The 9,530-nt window shown below is 50.2% G+C and overlaps 1 long non-coding RNA gene across 1 annotated transcript; it reads left to right on the top strand.

The window, feature by feature from the left end:
* Positions 1 to 242: 242 nt before the first annotated feature.
* LOC144584275 (uncharacterized) lies at positions 243 to 6,903 on the top strand. Its single transcript, XR_013538413.1, has 3 exons — positions 243 to 679; positions 1,378 to 5,808; positions 6,024 to 6,903. It is a non-coding gene; the product is annotated as an uncharacterized LOC144584275 (long non-coding RNA).
* The last annotated feature ends 2,627 nt before the right edge of the window (positions 6,904 to 9,530 follow it).

The following is a 9,530-nucleotide window of genomic DNA, read 5'->3' as shown; positions in this document are numbered from 1 at the left end:
CAGGAAGAGCAGCAGTGGGTCTAAATGCTGCCCCCTCATTGAACTACTGGGCTAATCTGGGGAGGCCTTGGAGGAGGGAGAGTTGTCTATAGCCCAGCTGGACCATTCTCCACCATCACGGGCATGAACCTTTCTTTGGAGATCCTTTGTCTATCTCTGTACTTTGCCCCAGTATCACCAGCCTCCCTCTTTTCTCAGCATCCTTTTCCTCCATGCTGGTTCTTTTGCAGCCGCATCTCCTGAATTTCTTTCTTCAATTTCTCGCTGCCACTGGATAGCAAGAACCTGGAATGGCTTGGCCAAGAAGGCAAGGAATACCCAGCTTGGCAGGAAAGGACCCTCCGTGGAGGTCTTGCAAAGCCCACCTGCCAATCAGACCTTTGGTTACATCGATAGATCTGAAGCTGAAGCAGCGTCTAATGAGTTTTCACACCGGCGACTCAGGGGAGGCGTGCGCGGAGTGTGTGTGCAGTCATTCATTCCCCTGTTGTGTCCGCCAAGCAATGCAAACAGAAGATGAGCTTGTTTGTCTTTGAATGGCTGAGTTTCTGAGCGAAGGCAAACGTCCTAATTACCACCTTCCCCACTTTCCATTGTCTCTGGCTCACTTCATTTTCACGTTTATTGGAGCCCTTGGCCTGCCATGTTCCAGAAGCATTAGGCTGGCAGCCATACATTGGTAGGTATGACACCCACACATAAACACCCACAACTCTTTCCATGTAATAGCAATGATCCCTCCACTGAACAGGCTCCAGTTCTTCCTGGGCAACGAGGACCTTGACACGTTGACCCTTGCAGTGTGAAGGGCAGCAGCTGCCACACAGCTGTATTCCCTTTGCATTCCGATGTCTCCAGGTGTCCTAGCTGGCTGCATCTCCAGGTAGAGCTGGAAAGGTAGACCCAGGTAGCACTGGGGGTGGGGTGGGAGAAGAAGGGGAAGCATGGACTTTTAGAGAGCTCTTGGTTCCAGTCAGCAGAGACAAGGAGAGGCTTAGATAGACCAGGAGTCTGAATCAATAGAAGGCAATTTTGTACGCCCTTCTGTAACCCCAGACAGGACCAACTACTGTAACAGACTTCATCTGAGGCTACCCCGGGAGAGGACACACAAGCTTTAATAAATGCAGCACATCACTGCCCGTCTCCTGATGGTTGCTGGCGAGCAGGAACACATTTCAAACGTGCACCTGTGCTTTGCAATAACTGCCTTAGGTTCTCATTAAATGAGGCACATGTTGGTCCCTTGGAAGTTTTCAATAAATTGGGGGCAAAGGGGGGGGGAAGCATCTGCTTTCTTATGGGCCAAAAGCCTTTTCTGAAATGACCCTCATCCACAGGGAGATTTGAAATTTCTCTTTTCACCTGTCTTTTCAGAGACAATGAGAACCAGATACTTTTGGAAGACCGGCAGCTGCTGCGTGGATGAAAAAGCCCCAGTTGTGCTATGATGGACACCCCTGCATTTATTGGTGATTGCAATAAAATGGCTATTATTGCATAGCCATCGGAACCCGTAGAGGAGTACAGATACCCCGCTTTTAAAACAGCATGTGTGCATGAGATTCCAGCCTTGCACATCATGATGGCTTTCCCAGGAACACGGTTTGTGTTCATCCCCCAGATTACAACAGAGAAATGTGAAGAAGGCTGGAGGAAGCACTTGCCTGTAGGGTGGGACTGTGAGGGTGGATGCTTCTTGCTCCTGCAGCCCCGGAGGCAGGATCTGGTGGGGACATGTCCCTCCCTCCTCTCCCTGGCATGGCCCCTGCCTTTTCCTGGAGGCCTCTGAAATTGGGCCATGGCCAGAGAAGGGACCGGCTGGGAGTCAGGCCAACCCTTTCCATGCAAGTGGTTTGCACTTTGTAGCCTTACAAGAGAAGTGCCACCGAGGCTTGCCAAAACGACCCCACAGGGAGATGAACAGGGCAGCCGCTCTTGAATGAGGAATCTGGGGGAGGCTTCCACTTGGCCCTTGTCTTCAGAAAAGTTTTTTGGATCACTCTCTCTCCCCTACTCCCAAGCTCCTTCAAATCCTCTGCCTCTGATTTATGACCTATACCTATAAAAAGCACTGCCATGTTCCCCACACAAGTTCTCCTCCTGCCCCAAATCCAGGTGAGGGTCAGTGGGGTGGGGGGAGGGAGCATCCACCCGCTCTGCTCTCTAGTGGCGCTCCTCCCTCCCACCTGCCCAGAACTGTCCGGCAGACTTTTCTGGTGCCAAGGAAGAATAATTAGGATTTCTGCATCTTGGGCTAAATGCAGGCCTGTGAGAAGCCGGGCTAGGCTCTCTCTCTTGGCTCCCTCCTGGGATCTGTTGTGAGAGGTCCTCGACCTCTTCCATCTGCTTCTCTTTGCTCCTCCAGGAGAACCATCCTTTCCTCCCAGCTGCCTCTTCTCTTCCGTTCCTCCTCTCCACCTCCCGTGAAAAGACTCTGGCTAACCAGTTTCTGGAAAGGGTTCTTTCACTGCCACCATCAAGCCAGATTATCAAAAGTTGACATCATGCCCGCCTGGGGCTTTTCTGCATCTGAGCTGATAAACAAGGCCCGTCTGCCAGTCTCCTCCTCCTCCTCCTCCTCCTCCTCCTCCTCCTCCTCCTCCTCCTCTTCTTTCTGCTGCTGCTCCTGCTCAGAGGCATTCGCTAGTGTAAAAAATACTAGGCGCCTTGACTTCATACAATCAACGTCATAAAATAAAGATGCCGTGGGAAACCACTGATTGTTGAACATGGAAAAAGCTCAGTTTGGAGAACCTGGGGGCAGATATAAGGAATCTGGGATACATGCATACACAGACACCAGCCTCGTTTCCTGAGACTGAACGACGTCTTAGAAAGACAAAGGGAGTTCTCGTCTGCTCTCCTGGAGTGTCTTCACTAACTTCTTTCTCCAGGACTTGCATCAATGGGCTTTCTTACCTGTTGGGCACCTGAGCGGGGGGGGGGGGAGCATTGTCCGCCTCATCCCCAGGGCTTCTCCCAACCAAAAAGCAAGAAGGAGGACAGATCATCTACTTAGGATGCAAAAAGGAACAATTGGGGTAATAATAAACTAACTGTGGGCATCAGCCACCACTGTGTGGGGACTAGATATTGAAAGAGGGAGTCTTGGCCTTCCAGACCCCCGTCTTCTTTGACCTGCTGTCAGGGATCCTCATGCTTCTGCTGCACCCCAGCTGTTGCCAACCAGGTGGTTTGCTGGTTTGCTTGTTTGTTTTGACCACAGAATTGCTCATGAGTTCTTGGCAGGGAGGGACAGGGAATGCCCAGAACCCACCTACACCACCCCCCCGCCGCCACCTCTACTCCCAGCCATGCTGAAAGAGCTACAAGGAGCTCAGTGGATAAAAGAAAAAAAATAATAGAAAAAATAATAGTCTGGCTTCAGCAGCAAGGAAGGTTCAAGAGCAAAGTTCAACTGCAAGCATTTTTGATGTGTCATGAATCCACAATGGATAAATCCTTTCTCTCTCTATCTGCTTCTTGTTCTCTCTCCCTCTCTTCCTACCTCCCTCAGTCTCACTCATGCTTTCTCTCTGCATTACAATCGGATTCTTAGCTCTGTGGATTGTGGGGATGCTTGTCAGCATATTTTATCTTTATTTTGGCAAAGTGCTTGACAAAGTCCCTCTTGATGTTGGTAATCTGATTTAAAATTATCTAGAGTGGTGGTTCCCCAACCTTGGGTCACCCAGGTGTTCGTGGACTGCAATTCCCAGGAGGCTTCACCACCAGCTGTGTTGCCCGGGGCTTCTGGGAGTTGCGGTCCAAGAACATCTGGGTCAGCCAAGGCTGGGAACCACTGGTTTAGAGGTCAACTCTGTGGATTCCACGATGGCTGGAGAACCATACTCAAAGTGAGCTCATCAAGGCCATGAGATAAATATGGTAATGTCTGCAGTCCTCACCAAGCAGGGACTCTCTGTGACGGTTCCCTGCTTGCCTTCCGATAGCTTTTGTGGCACCAACAGAAGATCCTCTGCTGAAAAATAAGCCCAGGGGTTCATCCTTCCAAGCAAACTGGCTCTGTTATAGCCCGTTGCCCATTTCAGGGGCTGTGGATAGGGCACATTCCTAGGTTTCATGCTGCTACTATTGCATCCAGAGTGGAGCCACATGGAAATAAGATGGGGCTAGGAAGACATGCAAGCCACCCATAGATCTAAATGGTGTTTCTTCTCCTTCCCCACTGCTGTTTTCTTCTTTAAAAAGAAAAGCTACCTTGAAAACAATGGCAGCATGCATCACCTGCGCATGCGTTGGCTGGTGCTCCTTGCAATAAGGCTTGAAGCTGATATGAGTCACCTTGGATTGGACCTTGAATTTAAGCTGGAAATTTGCCCAGCTGAGTCCTCTTGAAAACATCTCCTTGTTTGTTTGTTGTGGGTGGGTTTTCCTCCCCCTTCTTCACCTGGCAAAGGGGATAGTTTATTGCAACTGAAGAGGTTTTGGGAGGGAGCAGGCTACTCGCTCATCCTACAGAGATGTTTACTGCCTCATATCTTGCCAAGGCAGGCTGAGTTTTTTCCACTGCAAGCTATTAACAGATGGTGTTTGATAAAAGTCCTGGTTTCTGCATGATTTGCAATGTGGAAATGGGGTTAGGAACAATTTCTTAATCTTTCGTTCGTTGGTTCCTTCTTTTGTGGTCTTAGGAGTGAAGCCCTGCTGGAGTCTGATTCCACGTTTCGGCTTAAATCCCATTGGGAGGCGGGCTTAAATTTACATTTAATAATTAATCTTGCTTATCTAAGCATTTAAGGTACCAATATGTTGTCTTGTCACCACGTTGTCACCTCGCTTCCTGTAACTGAATGCATACAGACTTATTTCACAGTTAGCAGAAACACAGATGGCTGGTGTGATGGCAGAAAATTCAGTGCGTAGATGAACCTAGGGCATGACAGCTGTGGAAAAGGCAATTTTGTGTTAGGAACTGTTAGGAAATAAATATATGTGTGTGTTTCTTTTAAAAAAAATTGTAGTCTCAGTTGTTAGAAACTTTGTAAGGGAGATATTCCAACCCTCTGGTTATTTTTGATGTCTTTTTCTGTGTCTTTCCTAGCTCTAAAAGATTTCTTCGGGTTTGTTTTTTAAAAAACAATGTAAGATGTGTGTGTGTTTGTGTGTTTGTGTGTGTGTGTGTGTGTGTGTGTGTGTGTGTGTATGAGAGAGAGAGAGAGAGAGACAGAGAGACAGAGAGAGACAGAGATGATAGATAATAACGCACTACAGAGTAAGTAGACCGAGAGGTCTTCTCTCTTTTTCACCCTAGAACCGAAGGAAGGTCATCCTCCAAAGCTGAGGGGATGGGTTATCCTGGAGATAAACATCTCTCTGTGGCTACGAGTTGCCAAGGCCATCCCTTGCTCTCTCCTAAGAGTTGGAGGCCATGTGTCTTTCCATGCCAGGGGCCTGGGAGTTGCAGAGAGGGCCATCGGTCTTCCTTGCCTTGCTTGATGGCTTCTCACAAGCACCTAGTCAATCACTTGGAGAAAGGGGAGGCTGGAGCATCAAGAGACAAGCCTTTGACCTCTTCCACCCTCAGAGCTTTTTCTTTCGCCTGTGCAAAATATATATGTATACACACACACAAACATGAGAGAGGGAGGGGGAAAAGCACTAAGTGAGTGTCTGGAACCATTCCCTCACAAGATGAGGGAATAAAAATAACCTTGCAGTGTTTTTTTGGAATGTTTTCAACTTGTCACTGTTCATATTGTTTCCAAAAACAACTTACTTGCTGGAGGAATCACTCTGCGGGAGGAAGGTGGGAAGCAAGGGTGGCAGCAACAAAACTAACGGGTGAGTGAAGACGTAGTAGCTAGAACAAACTGCCTTCGAAAGACGCGCGGGGGGTGGAGTTGACGGAAAAAGCTCTTGCTGTCTCATTCTCCTCCTTCCCCAATCTTTCTCTCTTAAACGGAAGCCATTGATCGATGGGATGGTGGCTCCGGCCACTTCCCAGACTATTCCAGCCCCCATCCAGCTGCCGTGACTTCCTCTCTGACATTTTGCAGGCGGAGACGGCCACTGTAGCAGCCAAGCCACCTCTGGGGCCATCCCTGCTTGACACCAGGAGAGGCTGAAATGGGGTCCCTGAACTTTCTTTTACGGCCGCGGAACCGGGACGAGGGCAGAGAAGAGTCCGTAAATGTGCCAGTGCTGTGAAGAGCAGCTGGCAGGAGCCAAAATTATATCCTCCTAACTCCATTATTAGATCAATAAAACGTTCTAATATATTGGAAGAGCCTCGGCTCTTTTTCATGATGGCTGAATGACCACAATTTACTGGAGGGAAGACAGTAAAACCTCAGATTTGTGGAGGAGAGAGAAGGAGGAGGTGGGGGGGTCGCAGGAAAGTAGGCTTCTGGTGCCTCGTCTGGCAGGGGTGGCTTCCTCTTCATGACCTGCCTTTTTCAGATCCGCAGGGTTCATGGGGAGACTCCCATATTGCTCTCTCCGGCCCCTTCTCCCAGTAAGGATGCTTGACTCATCAGGCCTCAACTTCTGGACGGTGCTTTTTAGTCACCCATTGAGTATGCGAGGAAAAGTCAATGTCTGGCCACTGCTGGGGGGCAGAGGAGCTCCCCATCAGCCTCTTGGCACCCCCTGAAGTGTCTTTTTTTCGGAGGGGGGTCTGGGCCGCCACCTCTGGCTCCTTGGTGTCCACACACAGGATGGTATGCACCAGGTCACAGAGAAGACCAGCTATGTCCCAGACTCTTACACCGCCTGAGAGAACATGACCCCTCGCAGAAAGACCTTTGGTCGTGGGAGAGCAGGCCACCCCGTGCAGGAACTCAAGCCTGCCAGGTTGTGAGTTTTCCAGCCCAGCTGAGATGCCTTCCCTGGGGCACGTCTCTCACGCATTGGCTTTTCCAGCTGTTCGTCGGACCTGGACTCGGACAAAGAGATTTCAAATGATGGAGAAGCAGCACCGTTACTTCTTTCACCTTGCTGGTGCTTCAGGCCCGGTTGCCATGGAGATCTAAGGGTATGCCTTGCTCCTGCAGTCGTCTCCATCCATGGTGAAGGGTTGGCCTTTTTTTTGAGGTTGAAGTGGAAGATCTCTCTCTTTTTTTCTTCTTTTTCCCCAAACACACACATGCACAAAAATCTCTGTAATTCTGGAAATAAAAGTTGTATGATGTCAGGGTTACAGGATTGCTTCACTGCATGGGTGGCTGCAGTGGGGAGAAGGCGTCAGGGCCGGCCCCACCAAGAGGCAGAGTGAGGCGGCCAACTCAAGCAGCCCACTTAGGGTGTAGTTACTGCCTGTGTTAACAATTGCATTTCTTGATGGCTAGAAGTGGGGAGACGTACTGGAGGAATTTTCCATCTCTTGAACCCAAATAACTCAGCTGGCTTAGAGAGTGCATGCACCCTGGGCCATGTGAGGGGCAGACACGTCTTTGACTCTCTGCCTCAGGCAGCAAAATATCTTGGGCTGGCCAAGGAGAGTCGAATTCCAGACACCCCTGACTTTTGTCTCTATGGGGCCATGATGAGAGCCCCCCCTCTATATATCCTCTTCCTTGAGGTGGTCAGCCTCTTTCTTTCTTCAGCCCCCTCTCAGGCTGGGAGTGGGAGGGAGAGAAAGACCCTACCCTGGATGGAACGGCGAGGGATCCTCTGTCCCACCTGTGTCCCCATCTGTGGCTCGCCGTGGGGTGGCCCAGAGCAGAGGGGGCAGCCCAGCCCAGGGAGAGCCATCCTTTATTTGCTGTTCGTCTCAGGTCTCTCCTTGGCTGTGTTGGCTTTTTGTTGTTGAATATTTCATGCCGAGCGGCTCCCTGCTGGGGGAAAAAAAGATTCCCCCATTATTCGGTTTCATTAGACTTGATTGTTTCTTCATTATTCCGGGCGATATGCCTTGAAGCAGAACATGCTCCTTTTCTCCCGTGCCCCAGGCGGTGGGCAGCGGGGGCAAAGCTCTCCTCCAGGCAGGCGAGGATGGCACAGCAACGGCCCCTCCTTCTCAGAACCGCTCCACTTGCTACAGACTGGCCACCTTTCCTTCCCCAGGAAATCCAGCAAAGGAAGAGAACCTGGAGGAGTCAATGATGTAGAGATGAAGAAGGATCCAAAGGGACCTGCCCCCTAGCAGGTGGGCTGCAGCGTGGAGGCTAATTCACTCCGAGCCCCCTTGGGCAACCCAGACCAGTTTCCCCTTACCAGCCTTTGCAACTGGAGGATCGGGATGAGAAGTCACCGCTTGTTGATTCCCGTGTGAGCTTTGTCTACCAAGGATGCTTTCTGGAGGGGCGGGGTTTGCGCAGGATGGCTCTAAAGGAGAGAAGCGCCAGGCAGGACTGCGGTAGAGAAGCTGCCTCTGGACCCACATTCCACTTACTCACCAGTAAGTGTCGGACTGTTCCACATCCCAGAAGCTGCCTGAGTCCATTGAGGCAGGTGACTCCAGGGTCACAGGTTGGGGTCCAATCCATTCCGGGTTTCACTTCAAATTAAAGGAGCGCCTGGGACCTATTTTGGAATACTGAATTCAGGACCTTGGAGAGCTCCTGGAATCTCCAAAGTAAATCCCACAATGGATTGATCCCTTCTGTGACCTCAGAGCCACAACCTTCACTGGCTTGACCCTTTCTCCTCACTCATGGGGACCAAAAGAGTTTCAGTCACCCATGGAAAAGAATGCCTCCTCTCTCTCCTCAGCCCATGGTCCATTTTTTCCCCAGATTATTTTAAAATCTCCCCCATGGAGGGATTTCTACCTCCAACACAGAACGACAACGAGGACTGCATGAAAGGGGATCCCTCTGTGGTTTTCTCCTCCTTTTCCTTTGGGGGCTTGCGTTGTTCTGCTCCCCCCCCCCTCATATCTCTCTCTTCTCTAAGGAGAAGGCCAAGCCGCTACTCTGGGCTTTCTATTCTTCCTCCTGATGCTAAGGTGAGATAAATGCTGCTCCATTTCATTACAAGAAAGCAACTCCTCTATCAGCAGCTGCATCAGCCTCCCTCCTACTCATTGTGGGCTTTCAGCACGCCGTCGGCGCAAGACGGAAAAGTTCAACTAAGAGAAGACAGACTATCTGCAGCCCTGAGAGCCCCCCCCCCCCCAGTGGTCCTCCCCATCAGCTAAGGATGGTCTCTTGTGCAAGTAGCCGTGCAGGCCACGGGGTGGAAGCCGCAGAATATTACTTAGCTCATGATGTGCCACCAAGTCAGAACCAATTTACGTTGACCTTAAAAGGGGCTTTCAAAGTAAGTGAGATGTTTAAGGAGCCGCTTTGCCAGTTCCACTCCCCAATGAGTTTCCATGGCTGAGCAGGGATCCGAACCCTGTTCTCCAGAATCCTAGGCTGTCACTCTATCCACTCCACCACACTGGGTAGCTCCAGAAGAAATACGAATGCAAAAACTATAGTCAGAAAAAAAACTGCTCAAAAAGTGGTCATAAACCAAACAAAAGTTCCATGCAATGCATGCATAAAAATATCTCCATATATGATATATAAATATAACGCTCCTTTCCTGCCTTTTTGCTGGTCACCAGACAGCCAGGA

This window comes from Pogona vitticeps, chromosome 9 (assembly GCF_051106095.1).
Source record: "Pogona vitticeps strain Pit_001003342236 chromosome 9, PviZW2.1, whole genome shotgun sequence".
NCBI lineage: Eukaryota > Metazoa > Chordata > Lepidosauria > Squamata > Agamidae > Pogona > Pogona vitticeps.
This window is presented reverse-complemented; position numbering and strand designations above follow the sequence as displayed.